Below are 6,738 nucleotides of genomic sequence, written 5' to 3'. Positions count from 1 at the left end.
CAAAGATGACTGCACCTGGGGGGTTATCCCATCCCAAGTGCTCTTAACACTGTGGCCAACACTACTGGTGAGAGATGACAGGGGCTTGTGACAGCCAGAGCTCAAGGAATATGGCAGAACTGATGCCTTGAGATTTCTGAGACCTGGTTGTAAAAAGGATACAGCTCCCACCTGGCTCTCTCCCTCAAGCCACTCACCCTGGGAACCCAGCCACCATGCTCTGGGGAAGCCCTTGCCACAGGGGCCTTGTGCAAGCCCCGGCCAAGCTCAGTCAACATCGAGCCTCTGAGTGAACCTCCAGATGATTCTCCCTCCCAGCCTTGGCATCTTCCAGCTGAGGCCCCAGATACCATGGAGCAGGAACAAGCCATCCCAGCCAGCCCTGTTCTCATTCTAGATCTCCAGAATCCATGAGGGGGCCTCACTGAATCAGGTTTGTACTCTCAGGCCCAGCCCCATCACTGGCACACAGAAGGTGCTTGATTAGTATTTACTAGATAAATGAATGAATGAGCTTTAGCAGGTGACAATTCCAGTCTGAACTTGCAACCATCAATCACTCTTGCTTCTCCTACATCCCCTCCTGAGAGTCCAGGGCCCTCAGGGAACCTAGGCAGTTACAAGTCTGCCCTTGATGAGTGAGGGCACTGAGCCCTGAATCAACCAACCCTGCCACCTGCCCGAGCTCCACAAGTTCTTACTGCTTAAGCCACTTGGAGTTGGGGGTTGCTGGTACTTGCAGCCTAGAGCTTTCTCATTGATCCACATACTTTTTTTGTTTGTTTTTGTATTTTTCTGAAGCTGGAAACGGGGAGAGACAGTCAGACAGACTCCCGCATGCGCCTGACTGGGATCCACCCGGCATGCCCACCAGGGGGCGACGCTCTGCCCACTAGGGGGCGATGCTCTGCCTCTCTGGGGCGTTGCTCTGTTGCAACCAGAGCCACTCCAGCGCTTGGGGCAGAGGCCAAGGAGCCATCCCCAGCGCCTGGGCCATCTTTGCTCCAATGGAGCTTCGCTGCGGGAAGGGAAGAGAGAGACAGAGAGGAAGGAGAGGGGGAGGGGTGGAGAAGCAGATGGGCGCTTCTCCTATGTGCCCTGGCCGGGAATCGAACCCGGGACTTCTGCATGCCAGGCTGACGCTCTACCACTGAGCAAACTGGCCAGGGCCTGATCCACATACTTGATTGTTCCGTCCTCACTGCAGTTCTGTGAAGGAGGTCCTATTGCCATGCCCATTTCACAGATAAGGACACGGAGGCTAAGCGAAAGTGAGGGAGCAAGTGGGAGTAAATAATAAAGTGGGAACTGAATTCAGGTCTTCTGATGCCAAATTCAGTATTATGTCCACGACACTACACCGGTCCCCACATAAAGTCTAACTAGTGAATGTTGGCTGGCCCTTCATTAACAACCACCTCAGATGAATAAGAAAGGATGACCCAGGACTTATGCCAGTGGCCTCAAACTTGCGGCCCATGGGCCGCATGCGGCCTGCCGAACAATTTTGTGCGGCCCGCAGACTAATCCACGAAGTTCAAAATATTTTGGATAAAATTAAGTAAGCCTAGGGGCCTACTTGTATTTTTCATTTCTCTAGCATCCTAGCTAGATATTAGCTTAGTTAACAGCAGTTGTGATGCGAACTACAGTTTCTGGTCGTTTTGTGACAGAGTAAACTGCATGTACGATTGTGCTTGTTGTCCTGATTTTTTTTTGTTTTCAACTGCAGTGAGAAAAGTGTTGCGTAAGTTGCCTTTTGTAGACCTAGTGTGGCCCGCCAAACGGCTGTGATCTTGCTCTGCGGCCCACATGCTGAGTTGAGTTTGAGACCCCTGACTTATGCAGTGCTAATTAACAAAACTTCAGCTGCCATCTTTTTATGTCCCAGGCTGTGCACTAAACACTTTCAATACACTGCAGTATTCACTGGCTCTCAGCCACCCCATGAAATGGGCATCACTTATTCCCTAGAAGGTAAGAGAACAGAAACTTGGAGAGGGCTGCTCATCAGGCTTGCTTGATTCCATTCACTAAGGGCCCTCCAGGAGAGCTGAGTGTCTCCACTAGGCCTTGTTAGTATGTCAACAGCAAGAAAATGAGGTGTGGGGGCTCTCAGAGCATGTGGCAACGCCAGCCCTCACACCTGTTCGGTGGTGTCACCTGGCCTGTGGAGTCCGGGTTGCTGGGTGCTCCTGGGACTGGCTGCCCAAAGCGCCAGCACACCCGCTTTCCAGGCACACTTATCCTGAGGAGGGCTGGGAACCAGACCGAGGTGGGGCTGGTTAGGAATGCCCCTACATCCTCCTCCTGAGCAGGGACTCCTGGATCCACAGTCCAGGGCATGTGGGGCTGGGGGAGTTGGGGGATCCTTCCCAGCATTTCAGGATGACAGCTAAGGTTCCGGATAACTGCCAGGGCCTCCTGAACTTCCTCCATCACCTTGTCCAGCTTCCCACCCAATACCTCCCCACTCTTTCCACAGACCCCCTCCCCAACCTAGCCAGCTGAGAACTGAGCTCATATTCCTGACCTTCAAACCAGCTCCCCTCTCTGATTCTCCACGTTCAAGCCAGTGCCACCCTCCAGTGCCACTAATCCAGCCACTACCTGACTCAGGTCCCCTCCTCCAAGAAATACTGTCATGACCCCCACCCTGTCTAGATAACCTCTCTGTCTGAGTGCAGTCTCTGCTATCTACCCTACTGGCATGACACCTATCATTCCCCCATAACATCTCATCTAATTATTAAATTGATATTTTATGCTAAAAGGGTACACAATACTGGAGTTGAGCTTTTTCCCCCTTGAGTGAGTATCCTAGGCCTCTACATCTTTAATCAAGTGCCATTCTCTCCAAATGAGTGACCTCAGAAAATTTATTCCAAAGTGTTTTCTCATTGAGGGGGTGGCCATAGCTCCATTCTGAAATTCTGCTCTAGGGGCTGCCTCTGCCACAGGGGTACAGGAGGGAGCAGGAAAAAGGTTTCCTGGAAGAAACCACCATGGCCACTGAGTTTACGCCCACCCCATGCATACAGCAACAATAACTTGGACAACATCCCAGAGTGTTCAGTTTTATCTTTCGATTTTCACAATGTTGAGAGCAGTGGTGGGATTCAAACAATTTAACAAGTGGCTCTCTGCCCTAATGACCATTTTAAGTACTAAAAAACTATATACTGAAAGGTAGTTTATTATTTCATGCATTTAATATGTTTTCTTTTTTCTCTTTTTAAAACTTTTTTTTTTTGTATTTTTCTGAAGTTGGAAATGGGGAGGTAGTCAGACAGACTCCTGCATGAGCCCAACCGGGATCCACCCGGCATGCACACCAGGGGGCGATGCTCTGCCCATCTGGAGCGTTGCTCTGTTGTGACCAGAGCCACTCTAGTGCCTGAGGCAGAGGCCATAGAGCCATCCTCAGCGCCCGGGCCATCTTTGCTCCAATGGAGCCTTGGCTGCAGGAGGGGAAGAGAGAGATAGAAAGGAAGGAGAGGGGGAGGGGTGGAGAAGCAGATGGGTGCTTCTCCTGTGTGCCCTGGCCAGGAATCGAACCCGGGACTCCTGCACGCCAGGCCGACGCTCTACCACTGAGCAAACCAGCCAGGGCCTCTCTTTAAAATTTTTTTTTAATTTTAGTGAGAGGAGGGGAGGCAGACAGACTCCCGCATGCACCCCAACTGGAACCCACCCCACCAAGCCCAGCAGGGGGTGGTGCTCAGCCCATCCTGGGCCAGTGCTCTGTTGCTCAGCAACCAAGCCTTTTTTTTTTTTTAATGCTTGTGGTAGAGGCCACCTAGCCATCCTCAGCGCCTGAGGCCAACTTGCTGGAACCAATTAAGCCAAGGCTGTGGGAGAGGAAGGGGTGTGTGTGTGTGGAGAAGCAGATGGTCCCTTCTCCTGTGTGCCCTGACCAGAATCGAACCCAGGACATCCACACGCCCGGCGACACTCTACCACTAGGCCAACCGGCCAGTGCCTATATGCATTTAACATTTAAATACGAATAAAAGAGGTACACAAAACTAGATTGTTATAAGAAAGAATTTTAAAATATTAATGAAAAAATATTAAATAATACCTGACAAAAACAATAAAACTTATTTAAGATATTTCCATATAGCATCTTGATTGGCATCCTTATTTGCAATTTTTTTCACCTATGGACATAATAAACATTACTATGGGCGCTTAAAATACGCCGTTGCGCAGATAAATGTTAAAAAGAGTAAGGAATGTAAATTTGTGACCCCTACATTGGGAAGCTGCTCAGGCACTTACTTAAGATAGAACTCTGATTACAAGTGCCATTTTAACAACTGGTTCGCCTAACTCAACAAAAAATTAGGTATTGGTTCTACCGAACTGGTGCGAACCAGCTGAATCCCACCACTGGTCGAGAGGTCTGAGGGACAATGTGATTATTCTCCCCTCCTACAGAGATCCCAACTCCCTGACCCCTTGCCTCTGTCCCTGAGCATGCCCTGAGCGTGAGCAACTGAGCAGAGCATGCCGAAAGGTGTCAGGAGGTGAGCGGGGCCAGACGGCGGACTCCGCCTAAGCTGTCTTGGGTGAAAGGATGTGGAACCCATTGTCTGGGCTGGAAAAGAAAAGGGGGTGAAACTGCCTCCCTTCTGTAGCCCACCCTGAGTTATGGCCCACTGAGGATTCAGCCCCATATTAGGTTTCTCGGGCCTCTGAGCAGCAAGCAACTAGTGCTTGGATGGGCTAAACTGGTGTGAGGAGCTATAAGCCAAACAGCCAACAGCTAGCAGCCCTCCCAGCCCATGGCAGTTAAAGGCTGATTAGAGCTTATTAATTTCCCCGTGCTTCCCCCACAATTTCTCCAACTCTTCTTCTTCAATCACCCTGATCACTAGCTCTCTTCCAGAAAGCCCCTCCTAGTTGAAGCCCCCACTGCCACGGCCGCTCTTAACTCTTGTCCCTCAGCCCTGGAGATTCTCATGCTGTGTCTTCCTCTGGTTGTTCCATGTGAACAGTTCTTGCCTTTCCAGTTAAACAGGAATAATAACCCATCGTGCCTGGAGGGCACTTCAGTGGTTCTCAACCCAGACAGCACGAGAATCTCCTGGAAAGTTAAAAAAAAAAATTCCTGAAACCTAGGCCACACCCCAGACCAAGTAGCTCAAAACCTCTGGGGACACCTGACCAGGGATGGTGCAGTGGATCCAGCGTGGACCTAGGTCCTCAGTTAGTTAGAAACCCCAAGGTCTCCAGCTTGAGCATCGGTCGATCTGGTTTGAGTGCAGGTGCACCAGCTTAAGTGCAGTGTTGAGTGTGGGATTACTGACATGATCCCATGGTCGCTGGCCTGAGCAAGGTGCTGCTGGCTAGGTTTGAGCGTCCTCCCCCTCCCCTGACCAAGGAACATATAAGAAGCAATCAAACAAATAAAGTGACGCAACTACAAGTTGATGCTTCTCATCTTCCCCCACCCCTACCCCAAACCAACCAACCAACCAACCACTGAGAATGGGAACTGATTAAGCTCTTCAGGTGAATGCTGTGCGACCAAGGCTGAGACTCATGCTGCAGACCTCTAGAGTTTGCTGCAGTCAGCCTTTTGGGTCCCCTGCCCACCCTGGGAGGGGATGGTTGCCGGACAGGTGTTGCCCTATTCTAAGAGTAAAATGAGGCTCGGTGATGCCTGCCATGACTGCCACCAGCAGAGCTGGCTGGGACTTGAAGACAAGTGTCTGCATCCTGGATCCGGGGCTTTCAATGCTGCCTCTAATTACTGCCAGGTGCAGAGGGCAGAAGTTGCTTCCAACCTGTCTGCCCTGAAACAGCTAACATGGTGCCAGGCATATGCCAGAGCTCTGGCAGCTGGGAGCTGAAGGACTGAGGCGGTGAGAGGGCTTCCTCGCTGGGCCCAATGCAGAACTGCGGCTGAGAACCTGTGCCAGAGGAACACGGGGTGGTGGGGAGGGCCCGCTCAGAAGCCCTGTGGCACGGGGCTTGCCAGCTGCACCTAAGGGGGCCACAGACCTGTCAGACTCCCCACCCCGTCTCATTTTCCTCTTCTCCCGTGTGTCATATAAAATGGAAGGACACAACAAGGAAAGAAGGAATAAACACACTTTAAGAAATGGTTTCCAAGCTTGTTTGCAATTATTCATCTGCCTCTGTGCTGAGGGGACTGGGATTCTTCAAAGTTAGAACTGTAATATGAGAGGTCTTTTGGTCATACCCTGACTGCTCCAAGAACAGCTCAGAACTGCTACTGAGCATGGAATTTTGGACCTAAAAAGAACCAAACCAAATCTGCAGTTGTTTCCTCCTTTTCCAACACCAGGCCTGACAGGGGGTTCCAGGCAGACCAACCAGATAGGGTTCTGCCGCCCCCTAGTGGCAAAGCCTGACCACAGTTCCCATTCTCCACTTGAGAAGTTCACCACCTAAACAGCCTCTCCCCTATCCATTAGGAAAACATTTTAGGACAGATGATCTGCCATATAAAATGCAAAGAGGGCCATGTAGCCCTATGCCCAATCCTGCATCTCAGCCCAAGCATGGAGTCAGGTCAGCACAGTGATTATGAGCAGGGGCTATAAAATCATACAGGAGAAAGGCTAGCTCCTCCTGGACTCGTGGGACCCTGGCAGTAACGAAAGCTCAGCCTCCTCATCTGCACAATGGAGATATACTACAGCACCTAACGCAGAGGACTCGTGAAGATTAGACGGGCTACCCAGAAAAAAACACCATGCCTAG

The sequence above is a fragment of the Saccopteryx bilineata genome, chromosome 2 (genome assembly GCF_036850765.1).
Source record: "Saccopteryx bilineata isolate mSacBil1 chromosome 2, mSacBil1_pri_phased_curated, whole genome shotgun sequence".
NCBI lineage: Eukaryota > Metazoa > Chordata > Mammalia > Chiroptera > Emballonuridae > Saccopteryx > Saccopteryx bilineata.
This window is presented reverse-complemented; position numbering follows the sequence as displayed.